The sequence below is a fragment of the Rosa chinensis genome, chromosome 3 (genome assembly GCF_002994745.2).
Source record: "Rosa chinensis cultivar Old Blush chromosome 3, RchiOBHm-V2, whole genome shotgun sequence".
Taxonomy (NCBI): domain Eukaryota; kingdom Viridiplantae; phylum Streptophyta; class Magnoliopsida; order Rosales; family Rosaceae; genus Rosa; species Rosa chinensis.
Window position 1 is genome coordinate 5589595 of NC_037090.1, and position 26940 is coordinate 5616534.

The following is a 26940-nucleotide window of genomic DNA, read 5'->3' on the forward strand; positions in this document are numbered from 1 at the left end:
ATTATATTAAGGGGTAGTATTATGATAAAGAAAAAATGACTTCAAGCTATAAGTGACAAATACAAGGCATTGAGGCGTAAACAAGTACCACACACATGCAGTCGCAAGGGAATGGTTCGATTAGCAGCTGATATGGTAATACATATCATATATTAATGCTTTTTAAGGCAAATTTATTGAAAATATGATTATTTCATCAGTTTTTCTTTTTCTATATATGATTGTAGAAAAGAGATAGTGCCAACCCATCTTCAGTGTCAAGGGTTAAAGTTTGGATCAAATCTCGCACAAAAAAAGATGGTACACCTGTGAATACAGCAGTTGGTGAAACTATTGTAAGGGCATTCCTTTCGTATATGGGTGAATATATATTGCTGACCCTTTGTAAAATAGAACATATATAATTATATATTTGTTGCTTCATTCAGGAGAAGTTAAGAGAAGTTGAAAGTAATTAACCCTCATCCTTAACAACTAATGTGAGAGAAGATGCTCTTTCCCAAGTATTAGGACAAGATAAACCTGGACGATTAAGAGGAATGGGAAGAGGAGTTACTATAAGAAAATTAGCCTTCTTACAGTCTAGGGACAAGCATATGTGCTCCAGCTAGAAGAGCAACACACTGATATGCGAAGTAGAATCAAGCATTTGGAGAGCTTAGTCCATAAATTAATTGGACATCATGAGGTAAGACACATGTAGATGTATCTTTAAAAGTAAAACTGTGGTACACTAATAAATAACTTTACTACAATTAATTTTTTTTTTTTTTGGGTATTGTTAGACAATGCAAAATGAGGAAGATAAAAATTAGCAAAATGGGTCTCAAGTTGACAAGACTTCTCTAGTGGTAACTATTACATTCTATTGCTTTTTTTTTTTTGGTTAAGTATTACATCTTTAAATTAAATATGTTATTTTCAAGTTAAAATTGTATCAATATGATTATGTATTTTGATACATTGTAGAGTATGAGCCCCAAATCTCTAGACAAGTGCAAGCTTTTAGATTGGTGTGGAATGGATGAGATTGTAGCCGAAGGACGTTGGTGTTCCAGTGATCCGAATAAGCTTGTCAATCATACTCCTCTTGGACCTAATGCAATGAAAGTGAGGGTAGATATTCCAAACAAACCAAAAGCTTTTCTTTGGAGGCCTACAACTAATATGAGTTGTATGGAACAAGCTCAAGGTAAGACAATAGCGTGGCCAGCTGCTAAAGTGGGTCTTGCAAATCAGTCAGCAATCTGAGAATGAAGATAATATATCTATGCCTTCGGTAAAATACTTTTCCTTTTACAGCTTGTTCATTTATTTTCATTGTTCCTATTACTTATATTGCATATCTACGTAGTCATTTGCTCCTGTTTTCATTGATTGTTAGAGTAAAAACATGAATTCTATCAAGTGCAATTGTTCAATTGGAGTGGAAAAGAGGAAATAGTTGCTGAAGGTAATTGGTTCTCTAATGATCCGAAGATGCTTGTTAATGATATTCCTCTCGGACCTAATGCCATGATAGTTTGGGTTGATATCCCAACATGTCCTGAAGCATTTTTATGGAGACCTACGCCTAACATGACATATATTGAAGATGTTATTGGCACTAAAGTAGCATGGCCTGCTAACAAAGTTGTTTTGGAAAATAGTCCAAACATGGAGGAAGTTGGAAACCTATCATCTCCTTCGGTAATTTTTAACTCTTTTGCTGATTGTACTACCATTATTTTGATATGTGAGTGTATTAGTTCCTTTTATAATATGATATCATTATGTTTGTCTTGTTGCTAGAGTGTGAACAAAAACTCCAAGAAAAAGTGCAACTTGTTAGATTTTAGTGGTTCGGGAAAAATAGTTGCAGAAGGACATTAGTCTTCAAGTGATCCAGGCGAGCTTGTTCATTTTGTTCCTTTAGGTCCTAATGCTACGAGAGTTTGGGTTGATATCCCAAGGGTCCCTACTGCATCTTTTTGGAGGCCAACATCTGAGCTACATTGTATTGAAGATGCTATTGGTACTATAATAGCTTGGCCATCTGACAAAGTTGTTATGCTTTGAAAATCTGGTCAGTTTTGGTCATGCCATATGTAATTAATCATGCTGCTACTTGTGATCGATTAGCACACTTTTCAACTTCTCTAATCATGATTTTTGTCTTCTGTTTTGTAGCAGTCCAATATTGGTGAAGATGATGACCTTCCTCAATTCAATAGCAATGTAGTAAATTAGTTATTATGTCTTTGCAGTTTGTTAAATTTTAGTAAGTAGTCCATAATGGACCAAGACACAACTTGTTGGTTGGACTAGTTTTTGAATTTCTTGTACGCTACAAATTAATTATGTATCATTTTGAACTATTAAATGAATTATTTTGTTTATGGCTGTCAATTTTCAGTTCAACACAAACGTTTAGATGATATCATTGAAATGCTATAATAAGTGTACAGAGACAATTAACAAAACGTTATAAACGTTATGGAAAACTAATAGCATTTTAAAAACGCTATGGAAAATACTTTTATAGCAATTCAGAAATGCTATGAAAAACTAATCAATAGCATTTTGTAAACGCTATGCTTACAGACTTATAGATAGCGTTTATGAGAAACGCTATCTAAAGCAACAGACCTACCATAGCGGGGGCTGTCATAGCGTTTTCTATAACGCTATGACATGATACTATAGCGTTTTTTGGCCGCTATAGATGATTGTTTGTGGTGTAGTGAATAGCCGCACCCAAATTTTAATTGAAACGTTAAGTGGTAATCATTTCATCAATTATTTTTTATATTTCAAAAGAAAATGTAAATTACTGTACATGACAGTTAATTTTGATTTAATATATGTTTTTTTTTAATCAAATTAAAACGATTTCATTAGCTCATTTTAGAATAGTATATTATATACATTTCCACTGCCTTGATATAGAGGGCATATAAGAAAATGTGGTATACAAGATAGCACCACTCATTAAAGACATCCTATGCTCACTTATTAAAGCGAGCCTATAAACTATGAAAACTAAGCATAGTAAAGTTATGAAACAATAAAATACTTAAATTTTCTCCTTGCCCTTTGAACTAGGGCTTGGAGGCTTGGTAACATATGCGAGGCAGAGTTCTTGTGCTTTCGCTACTTTCTTTGCTTTGGATGGATTCTTGTTCTTGGAACCAAGAGGCTTTCCTCTTTTCTTCTTTGGTTCAGTTTTCCCTAGGGGTGTGCAAAACATGGTACAAACCAGCCAAACCGGTCAAAACCGACCGATAAATATGGTTTGGTTAAGGTTTTTTAACTTGGGTTGGTTTTTTAACCTGCCAGTTCACTACTGAACCAAATCATTAATGAAGTGGGTTGGTTTGGTTTCTCTTGTGCTTAAACCGCAAAACCCGAACCGACTAGCATGTTAGAAATATAATAGTAAAAAAATTAAATTTATATATTTAATAAATATATATTCATTTGTCCAGTCTATTTGTGTAAGTTTTAGATCTCTAATTACAACTTTATTCTTAAATGATATACTACCATATTAAATCTAAGGCCCAAAGGCCTAGAACTCTAATATGTAATCACTACAATCACTTTGATTCTCTCACATCACATCTCTCAATCTCTCATTCTCTAACCTTCAATACTAGCAAATTAAGCTATTACTAATGGCTAAGCCATCAAACAAGTGAATCACTTTGAATCTATTCTAAATTTTGATTTTTGATCGAATATTGGTTTTGGATTTTAATTATTGAATTTTAAATTTAGTTATTGTTTATTATCACATCTCTCAATCTCTCATTCTCTAATGGCTAAGCCATCAAACAAGTGAATCACTTTGAATCTATTCTAAATTTTGATTTTTGATCGAATATTGGTTTTGGATTTTAATTATTGAATTTTAAATTTAGTTATTGTTTATTATCACATCTCTCAATCTCTCATTCTCTAACCTTTAATACTAGCAAATTAAGCTGTTACTAATGGCTGAGCCATCAAATAAGTGAATCACTTTGAATCTATTCTAAATTTTGATTTGGGTTTTTGTCCATTTACCCCGTTTTTAGAGATTTTTTTCCCACTTACCCTTCCCTAATACCCAATTAAGATTTTTTTTTATTTTTAAATTTTTTTAATACCATTTTACCCTCACCCCTTTGTTACTTAGAGAGAGAGAGACAGAGAAACCATAGGAGACTTAGCCGGAGCCCGGTCACCGGTTACCACCGACTGGAATTTGCTGAAAATCTCATCGGAAAAGTTTTTTTTGACCCCAATAGACATCTTTTGCCCTCTAATAGAGAGGCAATAGACCTCTATTACCCCCCCAATAGATGTCTATTACTCCCCAATAGGACTTTCAGTCACCAGAATGGAAACTAATCTCCCTAAATTTAGACAAACAAAACTTTAATTACAGAAAAAAAAATTAATTAGGAGATTACAATAGATGCAAAACGTATATTGCCCCCTAATAGATGTCTATTGGGAGACAATAAAACATTTTTTTATTATTTTTCTTTCCTTCTAGGCCTTCTATTATGCGACCGAAGTAGAACCATTTACCAAAAAAAAAAAATCTCATTCACTAATAGAGAAGTAGTGGCAAATGAAATTACCCATTACTAATGAACTCTCAAGAATTCAACCAATTACCAATGAAAAAGTAGAAGCAGAAAGAGCTTAACCAAACCAAAGCAAGCAAGAACCAACCTAGAAAGCCAAAATCTCATTTTCACATCCACAACCAAATTCCAAATCACCATCCCCAAAAAATCCCCACCTGTGTAACAAACCACCTAAATTGATAAGCAGCCACAACGGCAAACCCCACGGGCGCTCTGGCAGACGCTACTGAGATCTATGATCCCCATCCGCCGTTTTATTAATAGAGCTCTCGTTGCTCCTCTCCTTCAACAACCGGATCACCTTAGGCATCAATTCCACCACCAAAACATCACCAGATTTCTTGCTGTAATTAGAATGAGCATATGAGATTCTAGAAACTCTCGGTCAATGGCGGTGGCGAGGTAAGCTTCGCTGATGTTAGATTAAGGTTTCGAGGAAGGAGAGGCTCGAGTAAGGCTTTCATGAAGATGTTGCTGCTCTGTGACGACGGGCACCGGCAGTTGTCCCTTCGAAACTCCAGTCTCCGACATGCTGCAGCTACAGCGTCGCCGGAGCTTCAGGTCTCTGAATGACTCGCTCAGGGGGGGGGAGAGAGAGAGAGAGAGAGAGAGATCTGAAATTGGAGAGAGATGAGAGAGAGGAGAAAGCCCGATCTGAAAGAGGAGAGAGATGAGGGAATAAACAATTTGGTTAAGGGTAAAATTGTTATTTTGCTTGAAATTAGGTAAGTAGGAATAAAATTTGTTACTGGGGTAAGTGAGACACTTTTAGCTGATTTTGGTGTTTTGGGTCAAGAACCCTTTTGATTTTTGATCGAATATTGGTTTTGGATTTTAATTATTGAATTTTAAATTTAGTTATTGTTTATTTAACATAATTTTTATTATTGAGATTGAATTTTACTATGATTTATTTTTTTATAAATAATATTATTAGAGTTCAACTCCCTAACCGACCGAACCAAACCATTTTTAATTGGATTGGATCGGATTGGACTATGCTTATTTTTTCTGATGGTCGGTTGTTTAAAATGCATAAACCCCTCACTTTGGTATAGAGATGGTTTGGAGTCAAAACCGATCCAATTCAGTCCGTGTGTTGCCCTAGTTTTCCCCTAGCTCCTGCATTGCTTCTTTGGGTACCAGAATACTACTGGGAGCCTCCACCATCCTAAGTGATTTAGCAGAGAACTTGATAGTGAATTCCAGCATCTTCAGCTTCTTTACAGGCATGTCCATGCATGTTGGTGTTGTAAACAAGTCAGGCAGCTGTACCTTCAATTTTGATGCCTATCTGTTGCAATGTATATAAATACTAGCACACCTTACAATATATGAGTAATTTATGATCTTCCAAATAAGGACCTATAAGGTTAAAATTTTAGTTTGTTAAAGTCAAGAAGATGAATTACCAGCACTACTAGAATAACTGCATAAGACATCACCTCTAAGAAATCAGTTTAAAATGTACGCGCTGTGATAATTTTTTTTTTACATTGATGTAGAACAAAACTAATTTCTTTTGTTTACAAGACATCACTTTTTAAAATAGCCGGTGTTAAAAGTTTCATTCCAAAATTGCGGAAATCCCAAATTGCAAAACATGGAAGTGGAATACTTAAATTGGGGGGCGGGTTGAAATTTTGAAAGACATAAAACACGCTCTCTCTCTCTCTCTCTCTCTCTCTCTCATTTCCATCTTCTTTTTCTAGCCCAAATCCCTAATTCCCAAATTGGTCAGTTGTATCATCTCAAGGTGAATTTCAGTCAAACCCCCGAAGTACTAACCATTCAGTATCACTTTTAGGCAGATTGATTTAAGCATCGATGACATCTTATCAGCTTCAATCTTCTCCGACGCATTAAGAACACAAGCTGAAATACTTATCAGATCAGGGGAAGCTGTCGTATGTGGCCAAGATCAAGCGGATCAAGGCGAAGAGCTGCGGAGCCAACATGATGGTGCACGTGTTGTAGTACTACTGGCCAGAGAAGTCGATCGGTGTCTGAAGACAGTTTTATGGATCTATGGAGGTCTTTCTGGCTTCTATTCATATTTGGGTTCTATAAGCTGTGAGAGTTGTAAACCGGCCAGGTACGTTTTAGAGGTGTACACATAAGTTTTTACCTTATTGGGTTTTGTTAATGTTGATCCGAATTAAGTAAAGTTGAGTTTTTAAATTTAAATTTATTTTTATTTTTTTAATTGTGATTAAGGTCCCAGAATGACTAAATCAGCATGTAGTTTCATCCAAGAAAGCTCACGCTAACTGGTGAGTGATGATCAAAATCTATGTCATTAGTTTAGAAATGAGAGAGAAAAAAAATGGTTTTAAAAGATTTGATCTTTTATGTGTCTGAATTTCGAAATATGTGAAGTATAGAAAACTAGTTGAGAGTTGGAGAGAAGTGGGGCCACCACCAATAACAGCTGAAGAAACAGCTAGGCTTGTTATTCGAACCCTCAAGAAACACCAAAAGGCTGATGTTGAGGTACATTTTAGAAGCATTGCTGCTATAAAGTTCGGCTTGTTGTATGATGCTAATTACTATGATGGAATGTAGTGACATAGAAATGCTTTTGTGATTATTTGTCCTGTAGTGATTATTGTTGTAGACATGTAGGAGAATGGAATTGCAGAGAGAATTGTGTCGTATTATTAATAATAGGAGCCCTTTATATAGGGAGTTACAGAGTACATGAAAGGTAATAGAATCCGATCATAACTATGAATCTAGAACCTTCTCCTATTACAACTCTACGACTAAAACCTTAGTTTGAAGAGGCACATATGATGTCAACTTCCTTCAACACTCCCCCTTGTGCCGCTCAAACTTGGTGATGACGCTTTGATTGTTGCCTCGTTAAAAACCTTGCCAGGTAACAAAAACCCTGTGGGACAAAAATAACCCTGGTCGAAGGACAAAAAGAGCACAACACGTCCTTCACTCTTTAAGATCGAACATGTAGACATCATGCCTCCCCCTGATGTCAATATCTCCCCTTGATTGGTACAATAATGGGAGTTAGAATAACTTTCTCAATCCGATGCTCTTCACATGTTTCTCGAAGGTGAATTTTGGTAACGACTTAGTAAATAAGTCTGCTACATTATCCTCTGATCAGATTTTGTTCACTTCAATATTTAGAAGTGCTTGTTGTTGCTGATTGTAAAAGAACTTAGGCGATATATACTTGGTGTTGTCGCCCTTGATGAAACCTAATTTCTTTTGCTCAATACAAGCTACATTATCTTCATAAATGCATGTAGGTTCATTTGTGGTGGACTTCAAACCACAAGTTCCTCGAATGTATCTGACTACAGACCTTAGCCATATGCATTCTCGCACGGCTTCATGTAGAGCAATAATCTCTGCATGATTTGAGGAAGTAGCAACAAGGATCTGCTTTGTACACCTCCAAGATATCGCTGTGCTTCCAATGGTGAAGACATAACCCGTTTGGGAGCGACCTTCGTGAGGGTCAGAGAGATACTCTGCATCAGTAAAACCCATCAAGACATCGATGTCATTTTGATGGAAGGGAGGAGGAGGACGTCGGCCACCATGGACGGTGTCACCGGTGTCAACATTACAGAAGGTGGCATTTTGCCTTGTGGGGTCCGATCCCATACTTCCGTCATTCTTTTCTCTCTGTAGAGATAAAACAAGCCCATATCTATCGTACATTTAAGTAACGAAAGTTTGTCTTTATACCAGTCCAATGGCGTTGCGTTGGCGCATGCTACATCTAGCCAATAAGTTCATAACAAATGAGGTGTCCGGTCTTGTATTGTGTTAAGTACAATAATGCACCTATTGTACTTAGGTAATACACTTCTGCCAATTAACACGTCTTCGTCATCATCCCTGGGACGAAACGTATCCCTCTTAGGGTCAAGACTTCAGACGACCATGGGAGTGCATCTTTGACTTTATCAAAATGCAAAGCATTTATTGACATGGTATACAAGTTCTAAATCTAGACAAAACCATGTTCTCCCAAGGTCCTTCATCTCAAACTCGGATTTAAGGTGTTCATCGGCTTCCCTTAACTCTCAAGGGTTCCAATTATGTTTATCAACATAAACTATGACAATTGCAAATCCAAAACTTGTCATGAAAATGCAGTGGCATAGTTCATCATATCCCTTCCCAATTAAGTAGTCACTTTAGTGAGCGTTTCACCCTTATTGCAAACGCACTCCGTGGTCAAGAGCCACTTGATTTGGGTAAATGAAGTCCACAAGAACCTTCATTATAATCCGTATCTAGATCTCTATAGAGATACATAGTGACTACATTCGTATGCTGCATGTTCAATTATTCAGAAACTACTTAACTGACAAGGTAGTAGAGTGCAATGACATCTATTATGAGAGAATATGTCTTCTCGTAGTCGATTCCAGGGTGTTTTGTGAGAAGCCTTGCGCCATAAGGTGAGATTATCATCTCTTTTTCTCATCACGCTATCTAATGAAGACCTATTAATGTCAACAGATTTTATGTTAGGAGGTGTTGGCATCTCAGGTCTGAAATCCTTCCTCTTCGTTAGTGAATCCAATTCAACCTGGATCATATCTTTCCATTTAGGCCAATTTTCTCTACGTTGGCATTCTTCAACGGAGTAAGGTTCGATGTCATTGGTCTCAATAATTTCATGTCCTCATGTACACTAGTGTAGTTCGTAGAGATCTCTATATTCTCAGGAATTGGTTCTAACATTGAGGCGTCCCCCAACGATGTCTCTTGGACATAACCACAATAAAAAATATTCTCATGAGACGGATTTTGAGTGTCCATGATCAATGGATCAAGTTGTGCCAAACTCGCTCTTTTCCTAGGGCGAGAATCCATCGAACCTATTGGTCTCCTACGCTCTCTAGCGGAACCCATGGCCTATGACTCCATTATGCCACCTTGTGGAGTCACCATACTACCATCCACGGTAGTGGTGCCTTACCCATCTCCTGTGGGTGGCACCATGTCCTCCTGTAAGGACATCAATCCTTACAGACATGTTTGTAGCAGGTATATGTGATCTTGTCACTTTTAGGGGATCAAGATGAGATATAGTGGGGACAGACCACCACAATTCCTATCGTTCCTGTTGAACGTTGACGTTCTAATCCCCCCCTAACGACGGGAAGACTGTCTCATCAAAGTGACAATCCACAAATCCAGCCAAAAAAGAGATCGCCTGTCAAGGGTTCTACATAGCGAACTTACAGTTGGAGGCTCATGTCTAACACAAATATATATATATATATATATGCATTCATTGCAATGACTCATGTTGATGCGTTGTGGCGGCGCAATTGGCACATAAAGCGCACACTCAAATATGCATAAGTATGAGATCTTAGACTCGAACCTAGTCACTAGCTGTAACGTAAATAAAAGTTGAGTGGCTGCTATGAGTCGTCGACGAATTAGCATAGCTGCATGCGATATTGCATAACTCAAGCGGAAATATTGGTGCGCATTACCAAAGTCCGGGCTACCATCGTAGTCTATTAATGGTGGCTTTTCTGCTAGACCAATTGGCTGTGTACATGGGAATATGATACTTGATATCAATACCCAATGATATGCAATAGTCATCAAAAAATTTCGATGTAAACTCTTTAGCATTATCAAGTCAAATTGACTGAATGTGATGATTTGGGTAGTGTGCCCGTAGCCATATGTTCTGGGCTAGGAGTTCATCATAAGCAACATTACAAGTGGGCAATAATGCGACACGTGACCAGCATGTCCGAACATCAACCAACATCTAAACAGTCTGCACGTTTGTTGAATCGGTCCACTGAATCCCCAGGGATTCTTTGTAAGAATGGAAATATTTTTGTTGGGTCCTTTGCATAGGATGGTCTCGATCCTAATTTTGCTAAAGAGAAGGCTTTGCAAAACGAAAGATGGGCTTTAGAAGCAACCAGGGAAGAATCTGGTTGAGCCACGAAGTCTCAATTGACTTTAGAAGTAGAAAAAGGAACCAAGAAGGCATTGGTGGCGTCAATACCACTTTTGGGCCGCAGGGGGTAGGCAGCGCCAGCCCTACCTTGGACCTAATTTCGGTTCTAACTTCTTCTCGTTTTGAAAAATGGATGACCGTGTGAAGTCTTTAACATACGGATCATCATGACATGGATGTCCCAAACGGTCATGTCAAAGCCTATATGTGTCGGAATCCCATAAGTCATCTCTCATGACATGGTTGGATTCAATAATTCGAATAGTGGTTGCATACAATCCACTAGAGCGACACATAGGTTTCTCTAATACTCGTTTATGTCCGTAGTCATTAGAGGTGATGCAAAGGAACTCTTGTCCATTCTCACATTGTGTTTCCAAATGAAAATCATTGGCTCTTATATCTTTGAAAAATAAAGTTTGAATTAAAGTATGTCCAAGACATGAAATAAAAGAATCGACACTTTATTAATAGCCAATGATTACATCAAAGTTTCTTAACCAAAGTCTAATCCAAAATAAAAATCAAACTTAGAGAATTGTCATTTATTGACTAAGGCATATTGCCGTTACATGATTCTTGGAAAATAAAAAGGACTATTCTAATCAAAGTCTGCGGCATCCTTATGCACTTCATCTTCAGCTTTGAAGTCCTCTATGGTAAGATTGACGTCTTCACCATATTCTTCTTCTTCTTCTGCAAGGTATACTTCTTGCTCTCTCAGGTCCCTGTATGCCCTGTGTCTTGCAGCTAGTTGCACGCTTGCTTTGCATTGCTTGAACCAATGCTCACATGATCCACATCGATGACACACGTCATTGTGGTTGCCTCCCTTCAATTGAGGTGCACGTTGTGGACATTCCCTAGGAGGATTGGAGCCACCATCAAGGCCCATGGTGCCCCCACCACGGCCTGGGTTGCCATGTCCACCTCTCCCAAGTGTGGCATTGCCACCACGTGTATCCGCACCAAACTTGCAGTTCCTTCCTTGTTAGGACCTTTATATGGACCCATACGTCCCTCATGTCCCTTATCCTTAGGGTTCCGCTCCTTGCGCCATCCTTTGGGTGCATTATAATTCGCCTCATGAACGCTCTTAGTTCCAATGGGCCTTGAATTATAATTCCACACGAGTATGTTATCATGTTTCTTAGCTACAGATATAACATTGATAAGCTGATGAAACCTCGTGATCCGTCCAGCATTGACCTCAGTACGATATTGTTTTGAGACCACAATCACTGAGACGGGGAAGGTGGAGAAAGTTTTCTCAATTAGGTCTTGCTCTGTGACAGGTTATCCACAAAATTTCAACATGGATTGTAAGCGAAGTGCTTCTGAATTATATTCAGCAACAGACTTGAAATCAGCAAAGCGCAGATTGTTCCATTAAACCTTCAAGTCAGGGAGGAGGGAATCTTAGACATTGCAAAAACACTCTTCTAGCACTACCCATAGCTCTCTTGCATCCTTGATCGACATATACTCCAATATGAGTGCTTTGTCCATATGACGTCGCATCAAGATAACTGCTTGAGCATGCTTTGTAGGTGTTCGTACGAACACAAGATCCTGGTTAGGTGCTTGGATTATGGGTAATATTCCATTTCAAGTGAGGTGGTTCTCAACTTTGGTTACCCAGCTATGGTAATCCGAGCCTGTTGAGTCAAGCATGGGAAAGTCGAGTCTAGGTTCATTCGACATCCTGCAAATAAGAAGAGAAGATTTATTAGTTTCGGAGCTAAACTTCCACGAAAACTAAAATAATAAGATTTCCGAGCTATGCTACAAAGAAATCAATTTCCAAGAATCTTTTGGATCAGACCAAACAATGATGTTTTAATATCGTCACAATTTGATGCATACGGACGCTCTTAGTCCAAGAATTATGAACACTCTTAGTTCATACAAATGCTCTTAGTTCGTTTATTATGAACACTCTTAGTTCACACGAACACTCTTAGTTCGTTAAGCGTGAATCCCCACTGTTTGACTCCAATTTTGTTGTAGCTGGTCAACAGTCTATTTTCTGCGCGTGCGTGCCAGCACCGGTCGGTTGCGGTTGTCGGGGGTGTCCCTTGACCTGACTTCTTTCAAGCGATTGTGGACGAGGAGAGCACCAACCTCGTCGTGGGATTCTTTGTGCCTCGTGGCGAGGACTTTTGCTGAGCTTCTTGAAAATCACAATCGATACTCGATGTTGTAGATCGAGCAGAGCGAGAACCACTGGGAAGTGAGGAGAACTTGCTAAAGCGTGACTTTAGCTTGGCTGGGTTGCTAGGGTGTTACCCTTGCTTGGCTGGTTCTGTAACCGTTGTGGTTGCGGCACTACCGTCGGCTCCCGAGGAAACTAGGACCGAAGTACGTTGGCAGAGGGTTTGGTGGCACTGAAAGTCGGCTTCTGAGAAGACTAGGACTAGGAGTGTGATCACTGGTAAGAGAAAGAGAAGGAGAGGAGTTGCTCTTAGAGAGGTTGCTCTAGAGAGAACTTAGATCATCTTAGAGATGTTTTGATGTTGTGAATGTGTGTTTTGTGATGAATTTGTAACCTCTATTATAGGCTACCATGCCAAAGCAGTTGGCATTAAACAAATGATAGTGGAGCATTAATTGGAGATAAGAAATGATGAATTTTGGAGATAAAGAAGCATAATTGGAGACATGGAATGATGAATTTTGGAGATAAGGAAGCACTTTCGGCTGCACTTTCGGCTCCTTTATTCCTTCAATTATATCTCCATCAAGAATTCCGATTTTGACAGTGACGTCTTCATAAGAAATGTTCCACTATGAGTGTAGATCATCCTGGTAAAATTTCAGAGCTTTCAGTATAGTAGTTGGGCCAAAAAAGATGTTGGACCTCTTACAGGTCCAGTTTTCCAGTTTTGCTTCTGTAAAAGCTTGGACTGATTTTTTGAAGGCCTTCCACTCAAATCTAGCTCTGGCACTCTTCATAAGAAATGATCATTGGGATTTCTGGATTTAATCTGGAAAGTTTTAGCTCATTTCGATTTCATTTGGTTAGTCTTCCGCCCCTCCTTCCTTGTTTAGCTCGGTTTCTCCTAGCCGAAGTAGGAAAATGTGCTAAAGTTGACTTTTCATGCTTCCATAGTAGGCTTTATTTAGTCTCTAAATATATATTTCGAACTTGTCGACAATATATAGCTTGAGCCATTGACATTGGCTCAATTTCTCCAAGACGTGCCTTGTCAGGCCAAAATGCTCATTTTGGGTCCAAACATTGCCCCCCAGACCTCGAAGTCAAAGGTCTTCGTCTTGACTGAAGAGGTCTTGAATCAGCACTACTCTTATAATGTTGTTGCTCCAAAGCCACTTGTACTGGCTTGACTGTTTCCATATAGGCCTCTAAATAGGCCATAAAGCTTGAATGCCACTACTGAATTGCCTTTGTCATGAACTGACGCTTCCTTTGCCAACTTTATTGCCCCCATGTATCTGATGTCTGGTATGTAGTGAATTGGTGAAAGTTGGACAGGTTGTAGGAGATCAGAACTTTAGCCTGCCTCTCATGCGAAGGAAACTACTTTTGATCGCGAATGAGGATCCTTCTCTTCCTTGGTGGTTGCTTCGCCATGTGTATAGCAACAAGTATTTGCCTTGTTCACTGGCTCTCTGTTGATTTTCTCAAATTTAGGGGTTGGAGCCGCTTTCCTGGCTTGATCAAGGCCTATAGTACTTGGCGACATAAGATGTAACATAGCAAACTATTTGCTGTCATTTAATCCTTCGCGAGTCTTATGCCGAAGAGGATGATTGGATCATGGCTATCGACATCATGACGTGTGACCGAGTGAAACCACCATACTTGCTGCAACTTTAGCATCTAAAACCGCATCGGTTTTAATCATGTTTTAATTAAAAAACATCAGGCCACTATGCTGGCCCTGCGGTGGTAAGAAAAGGTGGAATATCTTCACTGTCGCCTTAGATGCGATTCTCAAGATGGAATAATGATTCATTAATTATCAACCAGGGCCACTCACTGGCCCAACTAATAAATTAATCACCAAAATATCTGAACTATAAATCGAGGTGTAATGGAGAAGTCCTTGCGACCTAGAAATGGCATCCAAGAAACCATTCGTTATCGACCAGGCAGATGAAATCACTGAGAAAGCCGCATTCAACTGGCGGACTAACATGAGTATTCGATGTAGACGTCAGACCGGAGAGGAGAGAAGCCGATTGATGGGCTTTGGTGGCGATGATAGTCAAGCGAGTCTGGGTCCCACACCTCGCGATCGTTTGCCAGATGATGCTATGGCCTATTATGGGCTTCCCATCCGCCGTCCCATTGCGGCTCTTCGGCAGGTGCCTGGTGATTTTAGCAGTTGGGGACCAAGGAAGAAAGTGGGCTTCTGGCCTACCGTCACTCCCGAGGAAAAGGTTTGGTATCAGGAGGTCCGAGCGAGAGATTTGGCCCGATGGGATGCGGTGGGTATCACCCAAACCATCGATCTATGCTTCTGTCTTCCCCATAATACTAGCGCTGCACCGCTAGCCGCTGCTCTTTGCTTCTGGAACACCTCCAGCAATACATTCGATTTCCGGTTTGGGCAAATGAGCATAACTCGATCTGCTGGATGTTCTTACCATCACGGGGTTGCCCATTGACTTTGACCCCTATGTGCATGGTCAGTTTGATGGCATTCAATTTTCTTTGAGAATGGATATGACTGGTCGAGGGCATCACAGCAAATCCTACCCATTCTGGCACGACTATTACTGCACCCAGCGTGACCATACAGGAGGTATCGCATTCCTGGAATTCTGGCTTTGCAAATTTATCTTTTGCACTTCTTCCAACAAACCTACTGGGCCCTGGAATTCTCTAGCCACTGCTCTCTACAATGGTATTTGCGTTGGCCTTGGACAACCTGTATTGGGTGCGTTATATCGCTCCCTTTATAGAGCCGTAATGTGCCCATTTGATACCGACATTAGTGGCCCCTTCTGGATCCTTGCCTTTTGGCTGCAGATTTATTTCACTCTCTTCCGTCGCGGCGATATTCCAAAGGAACCTCCAGTTGATTCCCTTTTGGGGAACTGGCTTTGCCGCAACGTAAGGTATCGAGCTCCACCCTACTCCGAGTGTTTTATTTACTTGTACTTGCTGGGAGAGATGTCGGACCCAAAAATAGTCCTTTCTAGGCGATTCCCTCCTCCCCTTGATGATGGCTTTCTGCCCAATGGACGGGATCATAGTGAAAGAGCCCTCCTGGCCTTTCGTCGCGCCATCTCCTGCTTGGATATTCGTCTTACCACTGATTGCGTAAGTTACAAGCTCTACGCCCCTAACCACTTTGCTCACCAATTTGGGTTGGCCCAGTTGGTACATTGGCCTCTGGTTGATTCTGCCAATTACTATACCTCTTGGTGGAGATTAGCTCCGCCTGGGTCTGCCCCCTTTCAGAGTCAGTTTACTTTGATAGTGATTCCCCCTTGGGTCAGAGCGCTATACCCCCTCAACGATGTCAATGATGACTATGCTGATTGATGGAAAGAAGTGTCAGTGAACTGTTGGGACCTGCCACATGACGAACTCTTCGTCCTGATCTTTCGTGGCATGAGTAGCCCTGGTCCGGAGGACCGCGAGATTCTTAAGCGCTTCTCCAAACCTGCAGAACAACTCCCACGACCTATTCTACCTTCTCGCTCATTGCGTCCAGGGATACAAATCCACGAGCCTAGGGCAACAGTAAGTTTTTGTCTTTCTTCACCATTCCATTTCCTTGTGTTGATTTTCCTGCTCTTATTCCTGAGTGTGTTTTGCAGCAAACTACCCGGAGCAGGACAACCTCTGTTCAGGCAGGGAAACAAAAGGCAATAGCAGAGGAGACTTCTGAGGGAGAGTCTTCACATGATGAAGATCCTGCTGGGGTAATTTGGTTAAGAACGATCCCAAACTTGTATATTTGGTGCTTCCCCCCTTTTGAGTTATGACTCTTTTCTCATACAGGCCACTGCTGTCTTTGCTTGCAAACGCGATCGAGCTCCGTTCGTCGAAAAGAGTTTTGAAGATGACGAACCTCTGGGAATGTGACTGGTAAACTTCGACCCCGTCTTATCCTATTTAAATTTTAAAATCTGGGCAGGATTTTTACTATGTATCTTTTGACAGGTCCGTTAAAGGACCACTGATCCTTCTTGCCTGAGCGAGGCTGGACCCTCAGCCACTGCAAAAGAGCCAATTCTCTCGCTAGTTCAAGCATCAACTAACCCTGTGGCACCTCTCCCATCTCCCACTACAGAGTATCTGCAAGGTCCTACCATTCTTATAACGATCTCTGATGACGACTCGTCGGAGGATGAAAGCGTGGAAAGCCACTCTGAGACTTCTGCCGCTTATGAGGAACTGATGACCACAGAGATTCTCGCGGTACTAGAGATTCAAGAGGTGAATGAGGCAGGGCCTCTTCCTCTTGGTGACTACGTACTGGATATTGACCCTACAGCTCGAGAGGTAAGCTACTATTTGACCAATACTTTCCATTTCCCTTTAGATCCAACCCTGCTCTCTAACATTTCTGAACCTGATCTGGATTCTGTTTGTATCGAGGAGGTGGCAACAAACACTGAGGGTCCTATCAGCGGGACAGTCGCCCCAGAGATGGAAAATGATACTGACGGTGGGGGTTCCCCCAAGTCTCGCAAATAAATGAGACAATCGTCGAAGCCGAGGGCCCTGTGCTTGAATCTGCTCCACATGCCCATGGTGAACCGCGAGTTGAGTTCCAGATTCCCCTGCGGATGAAGGGATAGACCAACCTATTGAAGATGAAGAAACTGAAGAGGCTGTCCACCCTTTTGCATTGGTGGTTCGTGATCCTGTGGCGCATCCGCCACCTCCTCCTCCTACCAGATTCGAGAGATTGATGAGGGTGTTAGAGGTAACTCCTCCTTCTGCTGTGGATGAGGCTAAGATGGTGCTTCACGAACATCTGGGTCCTTGGGTATTGGAGACTGACATCCTCCCGCGAGTCTTGGAAGCTCTAAGGTATCTTCGCCAGGAGAAGGTATTGACCCTGCAGCAATTTAGTGCTATTGATGATCTGTTGAATGAACTTGATATGGCCCGCCGACGTCAATCGGCCGTGAACACCCAGGCTCGGGATGCTCAAGAGGCTTTGAATAGTGTCTCTCGAAAAATGGACATCTCCCGCAATATTTTAAATGAACGATCCATCCGCCTGCGGGAACTACAAATCCAAAGGTCCGACTTCAGACTTCAAATCGAGGACCTCCAAGCCCATTTAGCCTTTGTTGAGAATGCGATTGTTGTAGAAGAAGCTCAACTCGATGAGCCTTTGACTACTTCTGAAGAAATGGGCCGCAACCTGGCCCGTATCAGAGATCGGGCCACTCAGGCCGAAGTTGGTGCGCACTATTGAGGGGAAACGCCACGTGGAGGAACTTTGTTTGAAATTGAGCTTTGCAGGCCAATCTTTGTAGGCCCCCTCATAAACCGGTCGGTCTCCTCAAATGCCAATAATCTCTTCTTTTAATAGCTAACTCCTTAAAAACCGCTCCTCTCATGCTACTAGTCCCTTTTTTCCCGAGATTTGGAATCACTAATCTCGATTTACTGACATCGGTTTGACTCTTTAACCATCCATCCAAGGGTGGGGATTTTCCTGAAGTCCCTTTAAATAGTTGTATTTTGGGCAAGGAATACTCACAACAAATTTTTCTGAAACATTCAAGAAATGGCCTTTCAGTCCTTGCTTCTCTTACTCCTTCTTCACAAATCTTCCCCTCATGAAATGACCTTTAGCCTCTAAATTTTAGGCTTTATGGCGTAATCTTAAGCCTGGGTTAGGCCTTATGGCGTAATCTTAGGCAACCCCTTGTTTCGCCTTTCTAGAATTTTGCAACAACAATGCTAGGCTTCAGATTGGTTTAGAAACACGAGGGGGCTCCGAGTGTGAGATCCAAGATCATGCGAGATCATCTTTAGTAGGATCCCCCACTTGGAGCAAATCGGGGAAGGGAGGGAAGCCAAGTTGAGGTTCGTCTTTCCTCCTCTGTTTCCTTCCTTCTGGACCCGGCCCGTGTTGTGCCCTCCAGATGGAAGAGGCTTTGGTTCTCACCTCCTTCTCCCCCTTTCTCTTCTTGATAGAATCTTGGAGGGATGAGAAGGGATGGACTATTTGAAGGAATGGGTTCAAGCTACAGAATGGTTGTTCCTGTACTTCACGTCCAGCTAATGGTGGTTACCAAGGCTAGAGGGGGTGCAGAGACTCAAGCTGATATTCGGTTCCTTCATTCTCTGCCCCTCCAGGAGATAATGGCGCGGCTCAACCCGGCGTTGGATTCCATAGCTGCTTCCAATTGAGGGGGCTTGGAGGCTCCATTTTCTTTTACTAGAGTCTCCCCTTCTCATGCATACTGGCGTTGGCCAAGCCTATGTTGTATTCCTCTGCCGTTTCCATGTAAAGGGGGCGCAGGGGCTCCGTTACTCCTCTTTTTCCTTCCCTGAAGTCTGCCTTCCTTGAGATAATGGCGCGGCTAAACCCGACGTTGGATTCCATAGCTACTTCCACTTGAGAAAAGATTCAGAAGATATCCGAAGATTCCTGTTTTGTATTCTAGCCACTTTTGGCTTTGTAATGAATGTACTGCTTTTGGGCCGCACAACCACTTTATGAATACAATAATATTTTCTTATTTTAAATATCCGTGAGAAACCAATAATTGTGTCTCGCAAAGCCTCAAATATAGGCCCCCATAGTTGTATATTGAAAAATAATACAAACTTTTAAAATATGTTCTGCGTCAAATCGAGCCTCGCGACGAGGGTTTTGAGAAAATATTTATCTTTTGGATCCACTTGCTGGCCCCAACTCAATTCACATTAATTAGCTGTTGAAAACTCCACCGAGAGAAGATAATATTGAAAATGGAATAGTTACATCCTCGAAAACCGTTCGGTTCTCTCATGCGCCAATAATTCCTTCTTTTCCGAAATTTAGGGCAACTTTAATCACACTTTACTGACACTTGACTCTTCTCTTTGACCGTCCATCCAAGGGTGGACATTTGCATGCCTATATCTCCCTCCACATTATAAACCCAAATTTCCAATCCCAAAATTGTTTCATCAACAACAATCTTTCTTAATTACTTATCATCATCACTCTTCCATTCTCACATTCTCTCAATCCATCATCAATGGAACCACAAAACCAGCATCCAACCGAGGATGGAGGAAGCAACAAAGCAGCCGAGAGTAGTCCTAACATGCATTGCAAGCAGAGTAATACCAGGTGGCTTCCTACTAGAGATCAGATAAGAATCCTCAAGGAGCTTTACGATGACAAGGGAGTTAAGTGCCCCACTGTAGAGCAGGTTCAGAGGATCACTCTCCAGCTAAAATGGTACGGAGAGATCGAGAACAAGAACGTCTTTTATTGGTTCCAGAATCAAAGGGCTCGGGAGAAGCTGAAGAACAATAAGCTCACTTCGGATGTTCAAGTGCCCAAGTAAAGATCAGGGCTTGTTGGTGGATCCAATAATCTCAATTGTGGGTCAACTAGTTCTGCTGGTGTTGGTGGATCCATAATGGAACAACGAGGGGACGATCACCAGGAGATTAAAACCCTTCCACTGTTTCCCATGCACAGTGAGGACATCTTTGGCAACATGAAGACTACTTCCGATGGAGGTGGTGGTCACGGTGGTGGCTCTTACATTTCGCTTGAGCTCAGCCTTTCCTGCAAGGGCAAAGCTAGAAAAAGTTTCCGGAGCCGCTGACTCGGCTTAGTAGCTTCGCGAGTGTAGGGACACTTAGAATTGCCCCCGAAGAGTTGTATTTATGATTTTTTTTTTTTTGTAGGCTAAATAGGCTTAGTATTGTATAGTGTTGCCCCCTAGTGTTGCTAGGCATAGCGAAGAAATGATTATGGGCCTCAAAAACAGGCCTTCATGAATGGGCTTTGCAAGAGTAGGAACACTAGAATTGCCCCCCATGTCTTATGCGAATAAACTGTCTACGACTCCTCTGAGTCCCAGACATTGAGAAAGTATTTCTTCAAGTATCTCTCATTGATAGGGTTATGATGGACATCTCCATCCAGGTCCTTGAGATGAAAAGCTCATTTCCCTAAGATTTTATGAATGATGTACAGGCATTCCCATCTTGGAGTCCATTTGCCGCAACCATCTAATTTTTCGCCAAGCGGGAGAACTGCTTTCCAAACCAACTCTCCTTCACTGTAATTCCTTCCCCTTGTTCGCTTGTCATAGGCTCGAGCGACTCGTTGCTTTTCCATGACCAAACTATCTAAAGCCTCCAAGCGCTTTTCGCTAAGGTCTTCACGTTCCTGCCACATAGCCTGAACGTAGTCTTCTCCAATGAGATGATGTTGCTCTTGGACTCGTAATGATTGGATGTTGACTTCCAAAGGCAGGACTGCGTCATGGCCAAACATCAAAGCATAAGGTGTAGTCGCGGTGGGATTTCGCTTCGATGTGCGGTAGGCCCAAAGAGTCTCATAAAGGGTCTCATGCCATTGTCGCGGATTAGCTTCCAACATTTTCTTCAGCAAAGTGATGATGATTTTGTTGCTGGCCTCCGCTTGACCGTTAGACTGAGCATAATAAGGACTGGAATGGACGAACTGTATTCCCCATTCCTTTGCCAGTTTATCAACTTCACCACCCATGAAAGCTGCCCCCGGTCCGAAACAAAAACTTCTGGGATACCAAATCTGCATATGATGTTCCTAAATAGGAATTGTCGCAACGCACCACCAGATGCTTCTTTCAAAGGTTCTGCTTCGACCCATTTTGTAAAGAAATCGGTCGCGACGATGATGAACTTGTGCTGAAGTGATGAATGTGGGTGAATCATCCCAATTAAATCTAGCGCCCATCCCCTTGCTGGCCAAGGCTTAATAATGGGTTGCATTGGAACATTAGGGACATGCTGGACCGGCCCATGAGCTTGGCAGTCCAAACAACCTTTAGCGAATGCGATGCAATCCTTCAAGATACTGGGCCAAAAATATCCATGTCGTCTGAGCAACCATCGCATCTTTGGACCTGCTTGGTGAGCACCGCAAATGCCGGAATGAACTTCGCGCATAAGTTGTTTTGCTTCACAGCCATAAACACATCTGAAGTCTATTCCATCTTCGCCGCGTCGTCGCAGCTCGTCACCTCTAAGAAAGTAATTTAGTACAAGAAAATGAATCTTCCTGTCGGTAGTGGGATCTGGCTGCTTGAGATAAGCGATCAAAGGGATGCGCCAATCCACGTCAATGGGTTCCAGGGTCGCGATTGAGGTATCATCTTGAGGATCTCTTCTCGCCATCCATGAAGGAAGCGTGCGACGTTCGACTTTAAGGATTCTTTCCCGCACGCCATATCTCAATGTTACCCCTGTTGCCAGTTGGGCCAACTCGTTTGCTGCAAAATTTCGCTCGCGAGGAATGTACTCTAGATGTATGTTATCAAACTGGTCCAACAGGTACAATGCCCTGTTCCAATAAGGAACCAACGTGAAGCTATTGCATCTGAACTCGTTGCACAACTGATTGATAACCAAGAGAGAGTCGCCAAGTATTTGTACATCCCTGATTCCCATTTCCAGTAGTACTTCTAGGCCTATAATGAGGGCCTCATACTCTGCTTGGTTATTGGTACAGTGGAACTCCAACTGTAAAGAGTAGGAAAATCGATCGCCGGCCGGGTTTTCCAAGACAACCCCTGCTCCTGCTAGCGTATCTGTTCTTGACCCGTCAAAATATAACACCCAAGGCTGGAGTGAGACTGTGGCTTGATAAAGCGCGGCGTACTCTGGCAAGCAGGCTAAATCCGGGCGATCTAAAGTTGTGGCAGCGACCTCTAAATCTCTAACCGCGGGGACATCCAGCATAGGGTGATGTGCCAGAAAGTCTTCTATGGCTTGCCCCTTTTCTGCTTTCTGTGGCACATACTGTAGCGAGAATTCTGATAATGCGAGCACCCACTTGCCAATACGGCCTCTCAAGATAGGTCGCGACAGCATATATTTGACTAGGTCGGTTTGAGCAATGATGCAAGTAGTAAAGGATAACATGTAATGTCGCAACTTGCATGCTGAGAAGTATAATGTAAGACACAGCTTTTCCATTGGAGTGTATCTTGTTTACCAATCTGTGAGTGTCCTACTGAGGTAAAAGATGGCATGTTCAACACCATTTGCATCATCCTGAGCGAGGAGGCTGCCGAGGAAACTAGGACCGAAGTACGTTGGCAGAGGGTTTGGTGGCACTGAAAGTCAGCTTCTGAGAAGACTAGGACTAGGAGTGTGATCACCGGTAAGAGAAAGAGAAGGAGAGGAGTTGCTCTTAGAGAGGTTGCTCTAGAGAGAACTTAGATCATCTTAGAGATGTTTTGATGTTGTGAATGTGTGTTTTGTGATGAATTTGTAACCTCTATTTATAGGCTACCATGCCAAAGCAGTTGGCATTAAACAAATGATAGTGGAGCATTAATTGGAGATAAGAAATGATGAATTTTGGAGATAAAGAAGCATAATTGGAGACAAGGACTGATGAATTTTGGAGATAAGGAAGCACTTTCGGCTGCACTTTCGGCTCCTTTATTCCTTCAATTATATCTCCATCAAGAATTCAGATTTTGACCGTGACTTATTCATAAGAAATGTTCCACTATGAGTGTAGATCATCCTGGTAAAATTTCAGAGCTTTCAGTATAGTAGTTGGGCCAAAAACGTTGCTGGACCTCTTACAGGTCCAGTTTTCCAGTTTTGCTTCTGTAAAAGATTGGACTGATTGTTTGAAGGCCTTCCACTCAAATCTAGCTCTGGCACTCTTCATAAGAAATGATCATTGGGCTTTCTAGATTTAATCTGGAAATGTTTAGCTCATTTCGATTTCATTTGGTTAGTCTGCCGCCCCTCCTTCCTTGTTTAGCTCGGTTTCTCCTAGCCGAAGTAGGAAAATGTGCTAAAGTTGACTTTTCATGCTTCCATAGTAGGCTTTATTTAGTCTCTAAATATATATTTCGAACTTGTCGACAATATATAGCTTGAGCCACTGACATTGGCTCAATTTCTCCAAGACGTGCCTTGTCAGGCCAAAATGCTCATTTTGGGTCCAAACACCCACAATTCTGCTTATTAAATACTCAAAACCCTGTTCATATATTCCAAAATTCTGCAGCAAATAAAGGAATTTAAAATACAAGAAAGCAACAACTTTAATCAAAACTTAAGCGATTGTTCGGGGCTTGAGAACACGCCCGTGTTGATGCAGGCGTGTTAGGACAGTAGCAGCAGCGATTGGCAGCAGCGAGGGACAGCAGCAGCAGGTGCAGACAGCGTGCAGGGGGCAGCGAGGCTTGAGACCATGAAAGGATTGTAGATGCTGCTTCAATCCCAAGCTAGGATTGCAGTGGCTGTTCGATCCTAAGCTAGGATTGCAAACGGTTTGCAATCCTGGTCGTGGCAGAGGGCTGGAATGCAGGGCTACAGGGGCAGCAAGTGTGCTCTGGCTGGTGTGCAGGTGTGCGTGGACAGGTGCGCAGGTGTGCAGAGGGGCAGTAGCAGCGCGTTGGGGCTTGCGGCAGGGCTGGAGGCTGCAGGGAAGCTAGGGGCTGCAGGGAGGTGTAGGGTTTCTTTCGGCTAGGGCTTGCGGCTGCAGTTTTTGGTTTTAGGTTTTTTTTTCTTTTTTCCTTTTTTTTTCTTAGGCTAGGGTTAGAACTCGTGCTGATAACGTGTTGTAGAAGAATTGAATTGCAGAGAGAATTGTGTTGTATTATTGATAATAGGAGCCATTTATATAGGGAATTACAGAGTACATGAAAGGTAATAGAATCCGATCATAACTATGAATCTAGAACCTTCTCCTATTACAACTCTACGACTAAAACCCTAGTTTGAAGAGGCACACATGATGTCGACTTCCTTCAACAATTATTGGTTTTTTATGGTCTCCCTCTTCCTCATGCTCTGGTCCAACTTTCCGCTAGGGTCTCAACTTCCGGCTGGGGTCCCAACTTCATTGCCTCAAGGAGTAAAGTTTGAATTCCAGACACTACGGGTAATAAAAACAGTATTGGTTATTTGCTTTCTTAGTACTCATTTTTGTCTAGACTATGTTTTTGAACCAGTTCTGATGGGTGAATCATTTTGGATGAAACCATAGGTTGATGCAAAAGTTCAAGATGGCGATTCAGTGACAGTCTATGTAAGTACAGCAGATCCCAGGGAGTCATCCTGTGTTCTGAGCGAGGTACGTACAGATGGCGATCATCCAAAGATCAAAAGCTCGCGAGAAGAAGAATTATACCAAGGCAGATGCACTTTACAAAAAGATCATTGACGCTGGATACCAGTTGGATATTCATATGCCTCTTAAAGTCGCAATAGAACTCTTTTAATTGGTCATTTGGATTTGCTACCATGTAAATTTCAGAAAGGGCGTCAAAATTGCTTTTCACTCTCCATTCAGGGTACTGCAGTTTCAAAACGAGGATGTCCTTGCATGAAAGTATAGGATTCGACTGAGGTAAGATTATCAGCTTATAGGATTTGTACTAGCTGGCCTGGAGGTTAATCTACCGGTAATTCACAATTAAAAGAATTTTTTTTTTTTAATTATTTTACCCAAGTGGTTTCGCTGCATGCAGGACACTGTAATTCGTTCGCGAAGACTGTCAGGTGAGGTACACTAAATTGGCTTCATGACAAAATCTGAAAATATCATCTTAAGGTAACAGTACATGATATGTCCTTCCCTATTAACAGTATGACATGTCCTTCCCTTTTAAGTGACGCATGTTAGCAAAATTACATTGCATAATTCAAGTTCATTTTGGAAAAGATAACATTATATGGTGGTGAGATCTTAGCTTTTTATTTTGTTCTTCTACTCTTTTTTTTAAATTTTGTTCTTTTGTTTTTTATTATGTTAGTTGGCATCAGGCTTATTATTTCTACTAATAAACTAGTATTTGATTTAAAAAAAAAAAAAAAAAACTAGTAGACCTAACATAATTTTCTAGTAGGATTTTGTTGTATGTTTGTTTTTAGCTGTTGCTTTCATGCCAATCACGATGGTCATGTCTCATCTTTGCTATATATCACTACATTCCCTACTCAATTATCCCCTGTCATACCAATTACTACTTATTTAAAACACATTACGATTTTATTTTTTTATTGGATAAGTCCGTCGATGTGCAGACTTGGTGAATACATCAACTATGTAGATATCAAGTATTTGCATCATTCAGAATTTCAAATAATGACTAGATTGCTTATTAATCTTTCATAGTTACAGGAAGATCATGGGAATTATTAAAGCAATTTGCAAAGATCGGCATCCTTGTAATGTCACGACTCAAGTGGGTTTACCCAAGTTGGAGTTCCACTTAGCTAAAACATGTTAGGCACTCGGGTTGTGTTTGTATATAACCGTGTCTTATGTATCTGATAGGCTTGTTTAATGTAATACATATCTATTTGTTGCACTCACATAGTTAGGTTGACAATGCGGACTTTCTCAAGGAACTGCAATAAGCGAGAGTGATTGCATGAAGTGGAAGTATCCGAATAGTCCTTTCTCATATTAATAAGATGTAATCCAGCTTCTTTGTTTATCCAGTTTATGCTAGTAGTAAAAATATTTTCTCCTACAGTTCATTGCGCTTTTCTTATGTTGTATTTGGGGAAGTGTAGACCTTATGTCCCCTTCTTCCTACAATTTATATTCTCTTTTTGTCAATGGTAATTTTCTTAGGGAGCCTACTTGTATTCTCATTTTGATGATTTCTACAACTTATCTATGAACGAACTGATGTAAAAGAATGACAAACAAACCACTTGAAAAAACAAAACTGATGTCACAGAAATATAGAGACATCGGTTCTACCTAAAATGCCTATATATAATATAGATAAAGAAATCGAAAACTTGACAGAAATGATGTCATAACAAGAAATGAAATCATTTTTTTACAAATCAACTGATGTCTAAACTAATTTTATATATCGAAATCTAGTAAGAAACCGATATGTATAATTATTTTAGACATCGGTTTTAACCGATATCTGGATTTTCCGGATCTTTCTCATCACCCACTAAGATATCGGTTGGAAATGTTTTTCTCATCGATTTTTTGCCGATGTCTGAGGGCATAATTCAAGTAGTGCAGTTTCACCTTGTGAATATGGTTTAACTTGAATAAAAATAGGGATTGACATGCATCCTCCAATTGTCCTCAAATTCCTCCTCAATTAGGGTCAGGGAGTCAATGGAGACCCACCCTCATGGAGATTTTTGTCATTCCATTCGTCTTTGTACTATTCTTATCCTTG

General features: G+C 41.2%; 1 long non-coding RNA gene and 1 pseudogene across 1 annotated transcript; both read left to right on the top strand.

Moving 5' to 3' along the window:
- Positions 1-595: 595 nt before the first annotated feature.
- LOC112191452 lies at positions 596-2228 on the top strand. Its single transcript, XR_002932954.2, has 3 exons — positions 596-688; positions 1792-2065; positions 2170-2228. It is a non-coding gene; the product is annotated as an uncharacterized LOC112191452 (long non-coding RNA).
- A 2859-nt stretch (positions 2229-5087) lies between these two features.
- Positions 5088-25134, top strand: LOC112193985 (annotated as a pseudogene).
- Positions 25135-26940: the final 1806 nt, after the last annotated feature.